The sequence below is a fragment of the Sander lucioperca genome, chromosome 8 (genome assembly GCF_008315115.2).
Source record: "Sander lucioperca isolate FBNREF2018 chromosome 8, SLUC_FBN_1.2, whole genome shotgun sequence".
In the NCBI taxonomy this organism is placed as follows: Eukaryota; Metazoa; Chordata; class Actinopteri; order Perciformes; family Percidae; genus Sander; species Sander lucioperca.
In genome coordinates, this window is record NC_050180.1 from 6,822,824 (window position 1) to 6,840,489 (window position 17,666).

The 17,666-nt window shown below is 41.0% G+C and overlaps 1 protein-coding gene across 6 annotated transcripts in view; it reads right to left on the minus strand.

Annotated features, from left to right (window-relative positions):
* gulp1a (GULP PTB domain containing engulfment adaptor 1a) overlaps positions 1–17,464 on the minus strand; it is a 109,772-nt gene extending 92,308 nt beyond the window's left edge. The window contains exon 1 of one of the 6 annotated variants that reach the window (XM_031296530.2): positions 17,121–17,464. The gene's annotated coding sequence lies outside the window, so the exon portion shown is untranslated. The remainder of the gene's footprint in view (positions 1–17,120) is intronic. The other 5 variants (XM_031296528.2, XM_031296526.2, XM_031296532.2 and 2 more) reach the window with 5 other exon arrangements.
* Between the last annotated feature and the right edge of the window lie 202 nt (positions 17,465–17,666).

The window sequence follows — 17,666 nt, forward strand, 5'->3', positions numbered from 1 at the left end:
AAGAGGCTTATTACAACACGGAAAGGATGTTTTGTTCCTGAGAACTGGTTATAATTATTTCACTCAAAAGGAACACTGCACATAGGTCTGACATTGTCAAATAATTCTTTGTTTTTTTTGGTGTAATGTCACCGCGTTTTTTTGTGAACGAACCACGATAATGTTGGAACGTGACTTAACTGAGTCAGCCAAGCACGTGTCAAGGTGATAAAGAAGGTTTACGTTAGGGCTGTCCCAAACGATTATTTTTTAAACAATTAATCTAGCGAATATTTTTTCGATTAGTCGACTAATCTAACGATACATTTTTCAATTAATCTAACGATATATGTTTTAACAAATTTCCATATGGTTCAAGTCTCTATTTATTAAAATTGTTTAACACTGCACTGTTCAAGTAAAATGGATTTGTAGTGCAACCTGAAGCCAGATGTAGGCTATCAATCCAACCACAAAATAAAGTCACTTTCAGGAGGAATACAAAAATAAAAACTTAAAGTAAACAGAGCAAGTGTAAAAAGAGTAGCCTGTATTTGCTTTTTTTAACAATAGTAGGTAAAATAATGAATAAGCTTGTTTAACATCCAAGCTCTTCTCCCTTTAATCTTACAGTAAAAGTGCAGTTTTAGCAACATATGAAATCAGATGTATCAGATAAATCCAACATAAGGCAAGTTGTAGAGTGTCTAATATAACTTACTGTGTAAGTCTGTAATCGACTGGGTCACTCATGATGATGGTAAACCAAAAAAATAACACTGCCGACTGACAGCGTTTGATGATGCTTGATGTTAAGTCATAGCGGGGCATTAAAACGAATCAACGGACTAAAGTACCGTTGGGCTACGACTGGGAACACATTCCGTGTCACTATGTTGATAATCACACACGTCTACAGTGCACGTTGTGTCCGACCCCGGCCCGACACATTAACTGGAATTATGAGCCCGAGCCCGATTTTAACACGAAAATTGTTTAATACATGGGCCGTTATAACTGACTCGTGAGATATCTGAAACAATCTGGCCCGGTTGCGCAACTATGGAAGACAGTACTACAGATGGGGGAGACACGATGTAGCACAGTTTACCTCCCACTCAAGTCAGTGCAGGACGTATACCCAGAGCTACAGGATAAGCTGGAGAGGCAAAGCTTTCTCCCCACCCAATTAGGCTAATAAAGTAATGATTAAAAAAACACAAATGCTTGATCAAGGCCCTGGCCCGGCCCGAGGATAGTGGCGGGAAATATCGGCCCGTGGGTCAAGTTCGGGCTAAACTCTACTTGGGAGGGAAAGGGACAAAAAGGTGAGCAGAACTTACGCCGTTTCGCTGCTGTTATCCTGACTCAGGGAGGCATTTTACAAAGTCTACAGACTACCACGCTGTTGTTGGCATTAAGAGTAAAATACTCCCACACAAGACCGTGTGCGAGCCTTTTTCTCAACGTGTTGTTGAACTTGCGAGGAATCCGTACTTGCGCTGTTGCGCTATTGCTGGAGGCAGCCGGTTATTTATAGATTTCTACGCGCAAATTATTTGCGTCGACGCATTTACGTAATCGTCCCAGCCCTAGTTTACGTTGTCATCAACTTAGAGCACAAACAACGGCAATAGGACAACACTGAAATCCTAACTGTGCTTGCACAGGGAGGCGGTATTGTAAATCGCCCAAATAAATCTAATTAGTTTTAATGTGAATGATCTTTATGGAGGAAGCTTCCAGTCTGATAGTGTAGAAGAAAATAAATAATGTACTTGAGAAGGATAAGTGTTTACTCCAGACTGCAGCCTTGGCAAAACATCAACAACACATAAATAGCCATTCAAGCCTGCAAGGATGAGATATGCAGTATACTCAGAATGAACACAGAAATCAGCCTCCCAACTAAAGTGCTAAACAATACCAATAAAACACGCATAACTCCTGCCAATTCATTACCAGAAGGGGGACAATGCAGTCATGTTGTCTCAAGCGGATAAAACAAAAAAAATGCCAGCTGCAAAGCACTGAGGCCTGACCCTTGAAATTAACGGTACTCATCAAGAAATAAAAAGAGCCATAAAAAACGGTCTGTTTTCGCCCACAACGGAATGACTTCTTGAATTAACTTGGGACGCTTTAGAGAAGCGTATGCCAGTGATTTCTTTGGAGGTGTTGGATCAAGAAGACATGCGCTATAAAGCTTCAGCCAAATTGGAACACCACTGCCGACAGTGTTAGTCTGTCTCCCTGTCTGATTGGCTCAGAGAACATTACCTCCAAATGCTGTTTGTCAGCTCCATAAATGCCGAACACAATCTGTGATGGCATGACGAAATGCAGATATCTGAAGCCTTTATCTGCACCATGCTTTTCGGTAATATGACCAAACAAAAGATGCACGGCAACACATGGAGGGGCCTGTTGTGCCAAATTTCTATATGGTTGCTATACCCATGTCCGTGTGCCCAAGTGCTCCTCCATAAAACAGAAAGGTTACAGCATAACGTTTGCATACGATACATTATGCGCCTGTCACCTGCACATCTTCATCTAGCCAGCTCACTGTGGCAGCATTCACACATGCTTTTGCATTCCCATCTTACAGTATATGTGGGTGTAAATCTGACAATCTGTGTGCAGAATATGCGCACATATTTTAAATGTAGATAATTTACATCAACCAGGGGCCAGATATATAAACATCCATACTCCATTTCCAACGCATAAACTGGTTTGTATAAATGAGGAAATGAGGATTGTGCATGTTCGCCGAGTTCCCCGATGATTGAGATTTGAGAAACAACCATGCACACGTTTGGCTTCATAAACCTGACGAAAAATAATGCACATTTCTGTCTAACTTTTATGCATCTGGCCTTGAGAGCGAGCAGTTGGTCACTAACCTCAGTGACATGAGCTCCCATTATAATACTGTAGACACTTGACAACCTTCCAGAGGTGTGTCTCTACTCTTTTCACATGAAAAGCAGCAAAAAGTGCTTGGCAAAGGGAACCAGACAACAGTCTGTTAGATGAAGGCAAACTATTGAAACAGCAGATGAACAAAACGTTGAAGTGCAGCAACTCTTCTGAAAGCTGAACGCAAGAAGCAGCTCGGTTGAGGGGCGCAGACTGTCCTGGCTTGGCCCAGCTCGCGCACAGGACCACGGCTTGGTCCGCGTGATGTCAAAGGCGCCATTCGCCCATGTCCGCTAGGGTCTGGGAGGACCATCTGCATGCAGCCCACAAAAGTGCTGCGCAGACTGTACGCATAGCAAGCGCGCCTACTGCACATGCTCCAGTTGTTCCACACTTCAGTCCTGTTGGTGTCATATGCACAAGTATGCAACTCTAGCTGGCTTGCAAAGAAGAAGAAGAAGATGAAGATGGATGAAGACAGTTAAGCAGAACTTTATAAAGTTCTAAAGACAGTCAAGCTGCCTACACATGATCTGCGCTGGCCGTTCCATTGTTTTCCTATGGGGAGAGCGAGTGTTAAGGCCCTGACACACCAACCAGATGGGCCGACCGTCGGCAGAAAAGCCAGTCGGACTGATCAGTCGGGTCCCCGAGGTCCAAAAAATGCCTCAGAACACACTGAGGCGACGCCGACTTGAGCGTACGCTCTGCGCGTGCACGTAACATAATACGTCACCATAGCAGCAGGCGGCACTGCTCTGTATTGTTTCCATTAACAGTCTGATTATTTCCCAGAAAATGATAACCGGCAGCTGATTGGACAAACGCATCACGTGGGTCTTTTTTCTCCAGAAATTCACAGCCAGACTGTCATGGAGTCTTGTTCAGAATACGATCTCATATTGTACTAAAATAGTTCACCGAAACGTGTTTCTGAAAACATTTTAAGCGAGAAATAGGCCATACAGTTTCTGAATCTGTCTTCATTTCAGATCAACAAAGGTCAGTTTAAAAGATTTTCATCCGCTCCCCATTTCCGGGTGAGTCCCGACTGCCCTCTTCCGACTGAACATGTCGGGTCGGCCCAAATGAAGGCCAACGGCTCCTCAGACGGACGACGACACGGGACACAAAGAACAGACTCGAGTCACCGACCTCGCCAGACGGTCCGACGGCCGATTATCGGGCTGGTGTGTCTCCTCTATTAAAGCAGGACATCCGCCATCTTTATAGGGACACAAAGACCACCAACTGGAATAGAGTTTGGATCGGGAAATGCACATGCCTGAAACGCCAGACCAAGGCAGACCCTCAATAAGGTATGCATGGAACCGTGTGTGCATCTGTGTGACCGGTACAAGTCTGCCGACGCCGAAGCAGAAGTACACCTTTAGTTTCAAGTGGTTTCTATGACTTACTTGGCAGTGCAATTATTTTTGTCAGTAGCAAGTGTTTTCATTAAATGTTTGAGCAAAGGGAAAGAGTGGAGAAAGGCAAGTGGATAACTTATTCTGCACTACAGTATGGGTAAGCCATGACTCGAATGCACCGCCACAGGGTCATGATCATTCACAGAGCTGTTAGAATACAAATGTACTCCTAAGCGAAAAACATGCATCACCCTGTGGATGTGGACTTTTGAAATCTTTTTGACCACAAACGGACAGAAAAGGGAGTTTAACAACTTGGATTTCCACAGAATTAAAGGTCATCTCCTTTGATGTGTAGGAGCTCGCTGTCAAGATAAGATACGGAAGATAAGGTGTGAGGAACGAGGCAAAACTGCAAACCAATTTAGCACCGTGTCCACGCCTGCTGTGTCTAGTGAAAGTTGCTATCGCTAATCAAATTTTGATAGCTATGAGCGCTAATTGTGAGAAGCCATGTTTCTCATCCCATTAGCTTATCTCTTACAAAAGGCAGAAGCCACATTCATCAGGAAATTACATTGCAGGGTTTTCATTAGTCTATATGTATAACCTTATCCATGCCTAAATTATGCCACGCAATCCTCAATGACATTCAGCTGTGGCCCACCCTTCAATGACACAAAAAACATGCCCAGGTCACAGGTTCTCGTTGCTAAATTTAAACGTTAACACAGGCACCCATCCTTAAACATAAACAGTGAAATGACACACTTTAAGAATAAAGCTCATGAATAGCTAATCGTCTGCAAATGTGTGACTGATTTCAGTTTTTCAGGCCATTTGTGCTTTACAAATGCCACGCACTGAATTCAGACAAGAAGGGCAAAAACGTATAACAGAGGGAGACGGAAAACAGCGCCCAGCATGCAGCGGCGCACACAGAGCCAAATATATAGCCCACATTAAATCAAATCAGCGGCTGTGATTTGCCTCAAATCAGAGGAAGTCTAGAGTCAATGTCAGTGTGAAAGCAATAATGTCACGAGGCTGATGGGAGCTTTCTTCTCATCAGCTCTCATTTCCCTCTGTTCACGGCATCCCTTGTCTCACTTGTGATTTACTTACGAGTGACTGTAAAAAGACATTTTCCTCAAAAGTCAATGAGCAACAGACGGTTATGAATACAAAAGCACCTTCTGCATTCTTTCGCCTGTTTTTGTCCGTCTTAGCAACTAATGTTTAAAGGGCTCTGGTGAGACATTAAAGACGCTGACAAACGTGCACCTTTAAGAGAACTGGACATAACTCAGATATTGCTGCAAATTACTTTCAAGTGGCATGTTTGAAATATACAAACGCCAGTTTGAAATATCTAAGCATAATGTATACTATGTTTGGAGCTGAAAAATGTAGTGATGAAACGATAAATCTATGCATTGGTTGTCAAAAAAAAAAAAAAATCCTCTGCAAAAATAATCAAGTAATCATGAGTTATCAAAGAAGCAATCTGAAGACGTCCCTTTGGGCTCCAGGAACTTGTGGTAAAACGTTTTCTCATTATAATGGCATTTTATTAACAATTAATTGGGAAAATTATCAGCAGATCAATAATGAAATTAATCATTAGTTGCGTTCTAGAAATGTCAAACGAAATGATGACCTGTCAGTTGACAAATAGGAATACATTTTTAATCTTAATGATCTTAATTTCTCTAGTTCATCAGGATCTTCTGGTAAACATATTACATTTTACCACTTTGACAAATGATGGTATTTTTCTGAATTCTTGGCGGTTATAAGTAATATAATTGATAGATAAATAAAAACAAAGTGACTAGTGTCTAGCTGCACTGTAAATACTTGCTACATTCGCCATTTGACAAAAAAATCCAAGCACAGGGTCCACTTCCATGTACTGCAAATGTGCACGAGCTTTGAGCTACATCTCTTGGCCTTCGTCAGCGGACAGAGATTGCTTAGTTGTCATGGAGATTGTCCGGTTGTTGTCATGCAATTAATCACGATTACATATTTTCATCGATTGACAGTCCTACTAAAAATATAAGTACTGCAGGATTATATGCAGTGTCTTAAATAATCATTAATAGATTACCTTTCAAACTTAAATTAATAATAATTAATAATAATAATATATATCAGTATGTGACCACTGATGGTATGATTTCAATAACTCTGTGCATAATTAACAGCTTTGTTGACACCCACATTGCACTCAGATTATATTGGTTATCAAGCATATGTGGAGACGTGGATACATGATCAATAGCAAAACAGATCTGCACTGACTGACCTATTGTGTCCAATGGTACAGTCGTGCTGCCTACCTTGTCGTTAGCACTGCCCTTGACAATTCAGTTTGCTACCCAGCACATTTCAACTTTGACCATATTTATAGCTGCCCTTTCAAAGTACTACCAATGAGATGGAAGCATTCTATTGCATAAACAGGCAGTGAGAATAAAGCAATATATTCATGTTGTGTGTTTGTGTGTAAGATTTATCAGACCATAACACTAAAAACAAATCCCAACCTTGAGAGAAGAAACATTGCATGGCAGGTTGTCAAACTGCACAAAGTGAGACAGTAAATGTTGATGCTGTATACACACCTTAGGCACAACTAAAGGAAGTATGTTACAGAAAATTAAAACATTTCCATTGTGGTCGGTTATGTGGCGAACTGAGGAGCAAGGCCAATAATATGGCTCATTTATCACGCTAAAAGCTTTCATTAGGGCCAGCACCTTGTTGCATTCACTTATTTGGCAGATTTATTTAACCTTGACTCATTTGGCTTTTTAAGGGAGCGGGTCCAACTGCTGAAAACAGAAAATGTCCATAATACAGCCTTATTTAATTTTGTCTTTGGTTTGTATTTTATCTAGTTCCATTTTCTGTTAGTGGTCATGAGTCTATCACATCAACCTCTACAAACCTCTTATTGAGTCAACAGGCAGTGCCAGTCCAGATCAGTAGCAGTTCTTAAAGAACTACAGAAGCAATGTCACTTACTTTGGTAGAGCCGTCAGCACCCTCCATGGGCTGCACTTTGTCCAATACATGGTGTCCAGGACATTTTGATTGGTCAATTCTAAACTACTAAGCAAAGTCAGTGATGGATCCATTTCAAAAACTATACTAATATAGGTGTGACCCCGAGTTAGGGTTGCACAATATTGACAAAATGTCATATTGCGATATATTAATTTCAATATGTTTGAATGAATGTGTAAAATTACAAAGGTTATGGGAAAACACATCAAAATAGATTCATAACAAATACAACACAAGGTTTATTTCAACTGACATGTTATGTCATATTGGACTGGTCCAACATGACCATGTCTACAGAACAGGATATGTTTTACTGGTTGGACAGTATAAAATAAATAAATAAATAAAGACAGTATAAAATAAATAAAGAGAACAGGACATGTTTCACTGGTTGGACAGTATAAAATATATAAATAAAGAGAACAGGACATGTTTTACTGGTTGGACAGTATCAAATAAATAAATGAAGACAGTATATAATAAATAAATAAAGAGAACAGGACACAACTTCTCTTTCTCTTCTCTGATTTGTTCCGTTTCGTTGTCTATCTATTTCTTCACTTACACTGTCACTCTGTCTAAATATGCACACACGTGGTACGCTCCATAGGGTTTGTCACGTAGTGGACCCGTGCACTGACGTGGACCAACATGTGCAAGTGGCACGGTACCTGGCCAATGAAATGATGATCATTATAGCGTTTCAAGAGGGCTCTAAATCATACACAACTAAGCCACACAGCCAGCGCTCCACAATATAAACAAATATATTGCATACTCATCGCAACACTTTCGATATAACATTGCACGAAGTGATATCGCGATAACGATATTGAGTCGATATATCCCCTAGTCAAATATTCGATGCTTCGATGAAAAGAGCCTGATTCGACTGCCAGTCTCAGCGTTGAATCTTCGCAGCGTCCAGTTCAGACCAAAGATTCTGGACGAGACGAGCGTACGCTTGCAGCTACTTGCAATGCCCCGGTCAGCAACGTTGTGAAACGACTCTTTGTACTTCCGTCCTAACTTCCGACTTTCAGGCTTTTTTTGTAGCTGGATGTCATTTGTTGCGTCTAAATATGAATGTGGATGGCGTTAGTGATAGTGAGATACTTGATGAAACGGCGAAAACGTTTTATTCCTCCGATTCGCTGCTTTGTTTTGACGACGCTCGCTCTCTTCAGTCACTCGACCATATACTGTGCTTGTGGTCGCTCGTTGAGCCTCCGGGCCGGTTCAGACCGCTGCAACTTTTCCCTGCAACGTTGTAAATCGATTTCGTCTCGTCGCCAATCTTTGAGGCTTTTAAGGCTCTTTTCCAAGTGGGTAAATAAATCCAACCACCCCATGACAGATTTCAGTTTCACTTTCCATTACCCGTGACCGACGGTCGCCCCAAACCCCCCCACCCACATGATTCTACGATAAATCGAGGATAGGCAAGACTTGACATTTCTGATTTGACTATGAAAAGTCTAAGTCGGGGACATCCCTACTAACTAAAGACTATACCGACCTGTACTGAGTTCTAAAACTAACATTCTACTTTATTTGGTCGATAAAATGTCAGAAAATAGGGTGACATTTTCGAATTTGCTTTTTTTGTCCAGCACATAAATAACACATTTACATAAATAAGAAAATCAGCAATTCATTATTAATTAGGAGCTTCATTTAGTGAATGCTTGGCATTTTTGTTCAATTATTAAAAAAGTTGCCAATTCGATTTTCTGTTGAAAATGAATAGACAGGGATGCAACGATCTTGTACTGTACGCTGGACTGGAATCAGCCCTGATATTGACCTTCTTAAGTAGATCAGGTATCGGCCGTGACATGACCAAATACATTTTCTTTGTCGGTGTTATTATAAAATTCTGTGTTTCTGCTACCAATTACTGTACATTCGTTCGGTGATATTGGGCTGCCAACTTTGTTTTTGGCGCCAGCGTTACCTTATATGAAACGTTATTCCAAGGAGTTTCCTTATGGAGGCATAAAATGTTTTAAATTTAGCAAAAAAATAAAGCCCTGGCATCAGATCGGTACTTGGTATCGGCAGATACCCTGAGTCCATCTATCCGCATCAAAATAATTTAAAATGAACATGAGGTCAATAAACAAAAGTATTTTTGATTAATTTATACTGCTATAACTGCACATTGTATTGCACATTTTATTGAAATTAGGGATGTCCAGATCCGATCACGTGATCAGAAATCGGGCCCGATCACGTGGTTTCAGACTCGATCGGAATCGGACGTTACCTCCCAAGCAGGACTCTGATATATATGTATATATATTCTCATTATTTTTTAACACATCTATAGTTATGCGGTGGCACAGAGTTAGACCCTTTTGACTCCACACAGAAACAGCAACGCGTGCGGCATGACATCACTTTGTTGCAGAGACGCTATTGGTTAAATGCCGGCAAATTAGAACACGGAAGCAGCTTGAAGCGGAAAGCGCGAGTATGTCTGCGGTCTGGAGGTATTATAAAGTTGAATTATTATAGAAGTATTGGATCGGGACTCGATATCGGTAGATACTCAAAATCAAATGACTCGGACTCGAGGGCAAAAAAACCTGATCGGGACATCCCTAATTGAAATATAATTGAAACTACCGTCCACTAATGTTTCATACTATTTTTTCAACCGCCATACATATGAAGGTAAATATGGTGCAAAAAGGGAGAGCTTGTAGAATACAATGTGAACTTGCAGAACAAAAAATCTGAACTTGTATGTTAAAATTTGCACTTGTAAAAATTTCATTTGCACTTGTAAAAATAAAATTTGCACTTGTAAAAAATATTCACACATGTGATCTGAATTTGAAGTCATACAAAGAAAAAAAACATGAGAGCTTGTAAAAAAAATCTGAACTTGTAAGTTGAAATTTGCACTTGTAGAAAATGTTCACACACCTGTATTCTGAATGTGAAGTTACAGAAAAAATATTCACAAATGTGTAGATTGATATTTACATGAACACAATGACAGCTGCAAACTTATAATGCAACATTTACTCGTATACTTTTTTTTTTACTCTGGTTCATTTTCCATCACAACCACAACTCAGTGATTACAACCTCTGGAATCTGTCACTGCAACTTCACATATGTGCTCTCTCGCATCACAAAGTGGCAAATCTGCGCACCTCGACTTTCACAACACTCTTGACGATACATTTGGTGCAAAACTAATTTGTACCTGTGGACTTAGGCTGTGGAGCTCTGAGCTAACAGAACGGGAAAAGCAGGGTTTCTATCGCCAGATGAGGGACAACTCTGTCTGGCTTATTTATGTAGCATGGAAACTTGGTGGAATAGCATGCTAGCGTTAGCTAACTATCAGCCAGCCCGCTTCTAAATAAATACCTTTTAATTGTCTAAACATTTTTAACAGTCAAACTAAAACACTGGCGGTGAGCTCCACGGCCTGCAGCCGCAGACGGACCGTCATCAGTGGGTAACAGGTGCCAAGTTTCGCATCCCTGCCGAGAATTGCATCCACTAGGGAAAATAATGATTTTATAAGGCAAAGCACTGTTTAAAAACTAGGCAATAGTAAATCTCTTTGTCATGTTCATCAATAATGATTAGGATTTTAGAAGGTTTAGAGACATCAATGTTTTATCAGACTCTGTAGTAGCATTTCCTTGCTACCTAGATGCAATTTTCGGCAGCAATGAATTCTGCAGAAATTATTGTTTCTGCCCAAGCGGGTGCAATTCTTAGCAGGGATGCACAACATCAGCAAAGCAAGCTCTGGTCATGGCCGGGGGATGGGCCGCTGCTACCGGATGTGGGGCTCTCCGTGTCCCGCTGGAGCTCCGACTGCAGGTCGAGGTCGGCAGCGAAGCTTTCTGGCAAAAGCAGTGTTACTACGCTGGTCGATCCCCACTGATGACAGTCCGTCTGCGGCTGCAGGCCCTGGAGCTCACCGCCAGTGTTTTAGTTTGACTGTTAAAAAGTGTTTAGATAATTAAAAGGTATTTCTTTAGAAGCGGGCTGGCTGCTAGTTAGCTAACGCTAGCATGCTATTCCACCAAGTTTCCATGCTACATAAATAAGCCAGACAGAGTTGTCCCTCATATGGCGATAGAAACCCTGCTTTTCCCGTTCTGTTAGCTCAGAGCTCCACAGCCTAAGTCCACAGGTACAAATTAGTTTTGCACCAAATGTATCGTCAAGAGTGTTGTGAAAGTCGAGGTGCGCAGATTCGCCACTTTGTGATGCGAGAGAGCACATATGTGAAGTTGCAGTGACAGATTCCAGAGGTTGTAATCACTGAGTTGTGGTTGTGATGGAAAATGAACCAGAGTAAAAAAAAAAGTATACGAGTAAATGTTGCATTATAAGTTTGCAGCTGTCATTGTGTTCATGTAAATATCAATCTACACATTTGTGAATATTTTTTCTGTAACTTCACATTCAGAATACAGGTGTGTGAACATTTTCTACAAGTGCAAATAAAATTTTTACAAGTGCAAATTTTAACATACAAGTTCAGATTTTTTGTTCTGCAAGTTCTCACATTGTATTCTACAAGCTCTCCCTTTTTGCACCATATTTACCTTCATACATACATTACTACACTACCTTTTTGGTTTGCAATGTGGCTCTTCTAAAATGATTTGTGCTGAAGAAAGTGACACGAAAGTCTTATTTCCAGCTCAAAACATCAAAGCACCGAGTGTAAAATATTCCTTTTAATGTGCCTGGGACTTTATTCATTTATTTTTTCTCTTCGTGCATCTTAATATGTTTCCAGAATGACACTTCGCACGCACAATAAAATAGATCCATTAGCGCTGGAAAAGAGCCTCTATTCAATGAAACAAAACCAGTCTCGTCCAAGAAAAACAGGACAAAAGAAACAGGGGTATGGAAAACAGGCAGTAACATGCAGACACACGGTTCCCTCAGCGGTCTCATTTGCAAAAGCCGGATGGTTGAGTATGTATATTAAATGCCGAGAGGATTAATTCAATCGCGGAGCTGTTGAGAATGAAGGCTTTGACATTTGTAGGTGTCAACACCTTCGCCCAGCAAGACAAAAAATATCAATTATCTTGACGATAGGAAAATTGAGTCAGTAATAAGCAGCCGTGTAATGTTCCTGCTCAATTCAGATTCCAGAGGTAACAGCTGCAATAGTCACAGTGGATGAAACGCCGTTTGACATTTCCGACCGTGAGGATGAGGCTTTCCAGCGATGTGACCAACAAACAGCTATTGGGTGGAAAGATGAACTTGTTGTAATGGAGTTTTTGGTGACAGTGAGGAACGGGGAGCGTGGGCTGATAGTAATGATGTTATCAGTCACTGTGCGATCTTGCACTGATGGATGAAGTGTCTGCAGAACCTTCTACAGGCAGGCAGTGAGTGGTAAACATGAGTGCTGTCAACATCACAGCAGCTAAACGCAGATTTTCGTAACTGACTACCTAATGTGCTGCTTAGATGCAGTCATTTCTCAGATGCCATCAATATATATGTGAACACAACCTCTGCGAATCACTATATTCTGCACGAGTGTCTTCCAGACATTAACAGGCTAGAGGACCACACATACTGAATAGAGGATGGGGTCAACGTAACGCTAGTCTGGATCAACGACATCACATCATTTCCAGGAAAATCGCAAGCAAGGTGTCTGTTGCCTAACCGCTCTCTGTGTGTTGCCGTAACTCCAAGGCAAGTTTTGAAGAAAATTTGGATCGTGCAACAAGGCAGGCCTGCTTAGTTCTTTCAGGGAATGATTGTAAAGATTTACAAAGAATATATTTACGGAATTTAATGTCTACCTGGGACGTTTTGGTACCGATAGGCGGGGATATGGACAAAGTACACACGGCGTAAAATGGTAAGAGCAAAGTACTTTTAACCACTTAATGCAGCTAATTTAAATAGCTCAAGTTACTGTATTGTGTGAACAGTTAACTTCATTTAATATTGTATGTGGCTTTCACCGGGTGCAACAAAACAAGTTCCTTCCCGGGACTGTTTTGCAGAGCCACCGTCGCTACGTCCAGAGCTAAGTGCCGCCCAAGACGACTGTGATTGGTTAAAGAAATGCAGACAACCCAGAGTGTTTTTTTCTCCTATCCCAGAAGGTATCTGTGGTGCCAGACCTTACTCCACAGCGCTGTGGTGGATAGATCTGGCCATGTGTGACTAGTGTAACATACACCGACATGTTGACTACACCCATATGTCTAACAAACAATGTTTTGTTCACTTAACAATAACTTTCAATTTAAGTAGGGCTTCTACTAACCCTAGGCTATAGCAGTGCCCGCAGGAGATTGGCAAGTTGATTGCCCTATCCTGATGAGCAACTGACAGCCACATACCATCACACTCCAACATCAACCACATAAAGCGCAACTAATGTTTGTAAAATATACAATTTAGCATAATGAGCGAGGGCTGCTGTTTACACCGCCATCTAATACCTACACTGACAGTCAGACGTTTCAGGATGTGTGTGATTGAGCTCTGCAGGTGATTGATTGTGATCACCCCCTCTGTTAAGCGACTTCCTGGCAAAAATCCTGCCACAGGTAACTTAACGCCACATGTGTGCCAGCGTTAAGTGTACTAATACATTTAACCGTCTGAACCTGTTGCATGTTAAACCCCCCCCGTTTTCTCAGGGGCATACACATAGCAATGGAACCACAACTTTCTCTCTTAATCTTATGCAGTACTTGCATTGATGTTCACTGAGGATAAACTCCTTAAATATGTTGAGAAATCAAATCGGACTCAAAAGTGATCCCGCTGATTGTACATTCACGATGACTAGGGGTGTAAGAAAAATATCGATACACTTGAGCATCGCCATATTTTATTTTGCAATACTGTATTGATTTTTTTAAACGTTCAAAAATATTCATGTAAGACAGTGGTACCCGTTTATGTTGTGTTTAAACCCCCTACCACTAGATGGCTATGCTGAGACACACCACTAGTGTCCTTGCCTAACAGTACCTAACAGTGCCTGACTTTTTGCTAGAAGCTAACAATGTAGCTATGGCTCAACTTTGGCCTACTTTAGCATATAAACATTAGCTCACTAAGAACCTGTGAAGCACAATCCCAAACTGGCAGTTTGATTTTCTGTGTACTGAATTGTTTACCTAACGTAAACTTCTTTGACTTTTATGAACATCATGTCTGTGTTTTTAAATATTAGTTTTTCTAAAATTATATTTTAAAACAATCCCAATATATCGCCTTACGCACAGTATCGAAATATATTGCAATATATTGAATCGTGACCCATGTATCGTGACACGTATCGTATCGCCAGATTCTTGCCAATACACAGGCTTACCGATGACATGGTTATACAAGGAAATATCAGCATGATCTTCCATGTAGCTGTGTAATACAGGCTTAAAAATGCTCACTCCATGACAACCTTATACTTCCTCTTTATATCACCCAATATATATATGTTCATTTAACAAGAACAGGCAAACAATAGGAGTGACAAAATGAAAATGAGCTTTACTGTATGTGTGGTTAGACAAAAATAAGGCATATCAATTTCCTCCAAAATGGCTCTTTTATCCCCTAAACACTGAACTTGAAAAACTACGGACATGTGGCAAAAGAAAAATCCAAATAATTTTTAAATTGCGAATTATTCTTTTTTCCAGAAAATATCTCCCAGAACATGAGAGACTGACATGCCAAATGATGACTTAAAATAACATGACATACCTAATTAAGACATGTAGTGACAATGCCAAAAGCCTGTGAATAAAAGAAAACTGAATAAAAAGAGCTGAGGGCCCTTAGATGGACAAAAAGTATTTTCCACTTGAGTGTGCACCTGCCATTTCATTTCTAAGTAATGTTTCCCGTAAAACATATATCTGCATCATTTGTGTTCATCCAATTTTCAAACAACAGTGAATTATAGGCATTTTGCAGGACTTTTTTTTTTTTTTTTTTACAGCATTCCTAACCTAACAACATTGCCAGCAATTCCCAGTTTTAGGATTTTGACCACTATTCAACTCAAGTACATTTTCTTTAAATCCACCTGGATTGATAGCAGCTGGCTGGACACAAATGACAGTAGACTTGTTTATAAATGACAATATTCCCCTGATGGTATATTTCAGCCACACTTGTGATGTGGTTGGCTTGTGGGGAGCACAAAACTCACTCAACAACACAGTGAAACACAAGGTGGCCACCAGCCAAGGCTGTCAAAGCTGAGTAAGACTCTGTCATTTAATTTGCATGACCTTTATTTAACTCTGCTTGAAATCAGATCTCCATGACCACCTTGCTCCACTATAGGAACAGGAAGGAAAAAAAAAAAAACACTGTCCTGAATTGCAATTTGTAGAAGCCTCAAGGCTAATTCATGCTGATTTCCTATTGCCGATTCAGTTTGAGCCTCTTGGAGAGCAGCTATTCAATTACTGCTACTAGTGGCTGCAAAACATGCAGAGCTTATTCAATGAGTGTTACACCATCACCCTGTTAAAAGGCAATGCTTATTGCTGACTTCAACAAGTCTCCCAAATAACCTCTTTTTCACAACCACAGAAAAACGGAGACTCGACCGAGGATCCTCGGCCAGGAAATGAGAATAGTGGAACACAAACCAGAAGTGCTATACAGTCAGAAAGGCGCCTTTAAATAAAAATGTTTTATTATTATTAGATGCTTATCCATCATCAAAGTATAATAGGTAGGCCTATATCCATTACTTAAGATATTAATATGCCACAGCACTAAATGGCACGCAATATACAAAGCTATTGTCATGTTGAATCTCTGCTGTGTTGAAGACAATCATGTAGACACAGTATCTGACAAGTGAAAATGAAAAGGTGAATGCCGTTTTTATAGATTCATGCTCATTGTGAAGGTTGAGTGTCTCAATATGTCTCTGCTGTCCGAACATAATAATAGGAAAACGCTCTCATACATCCCAAGCCTTAGCCTACATTACACACCACACAAATGCATACCCCATGGAGGTTATACACTCAGCAAATATGAGCAAAACTCTGAAATAGTTCCTCAGAAGATATTTTAGGTCTAGGCTATATTTGGTCACTGCTTAAGAATGTGTTTGAGGTACAGCAATTGAACCCGAGTCGTGCTGTCTCTTTTATATATATTTATATAGTCACAGTGCAGTAGACAATTTCTTATTGTAGCTTAAGTTACCTCATCATTTACAACAATGACACAAAATATCTAGCGTCACCGCAAGCCTACAAATGATAGCGCCAGTTTGTTGTTTTGTTTTTTTGCTACGAAAAGCGAGCTATGATCAAATAGGGTCAAAACGAGAGAATGACACGCAGATATTCCCCGTGTTTTCACTCCAAAGTGACAGCTAGTAGCCTACCCTAAACGGCAAAAGCTTGACGACCAAGAAAGAGAGGCAAACTCGACGTTATCTCAGCCAGAGTCCACCTTGCACGGACTTGCGAAACAAAGTTTCCCGTTAGGTCGGGAGTGTATTTAATACGGAAACACAAGTGTAGCATATTCCACGACGAAACAGAACATGAACGCATGTGCTAAGTAGTCCACAGCAATTGTCAACTACGAGTTTTGACGGCAGACAATATCGATAGAGGCGAATGTGTGCACCAATGTAGGCTACAAAAGATTGTTGCAAGCAGTCGATAAACTCGACAGCTAACTCCAAACAGCGGCGAGGGAATATTAGTTCTCAAGGACAGGAGGGAAAAAAATTAGACCGCCTTTACTTACACTGGAACGAGAAGAAGTCCAAACAGTCCCGTAGAAGAAAAAAAAAAAGCTCACGGTCCTCGGCGCTCCACAGTCAGAGCTCAACATCCAGCAGTCTCGTTCCCTCTCCTCCTCCTCCTCCTCCTCAGCTCCTCTACAGCTGCTGGAGAAGTTTGCTGACGTCAACAAGCACTCAGTCTCAACCGGGGGGAGCTCTTTGGTCGCAACTTGAATAATACATGGAAAAGGAGGGGAGAGACCGGGAGAGACGCGACCGGAAAGAATCGGGGAGGCACAGGCACCACATTAAAGGCTACCCGGCCTTTCACGACAATGGCCACATTCATCAACCACAACAACAAAAAAATCCTCAGCTTTGAAAAGGAGAATAAAGTGAACGTAACATTTGCATCAGCATTTGAGAATACACATCAAGTAGCTACCAGTGAAGTGCTACACTTTTGCCTTGCTAAAGAAAGTTATGAGGCAGCCTCAACTGCCTGTGAAGAGGGCGCGTGCGTGCTTGGGGTTTCTGCATTTGGCCACCCAAAGATGGCCACCTCTACA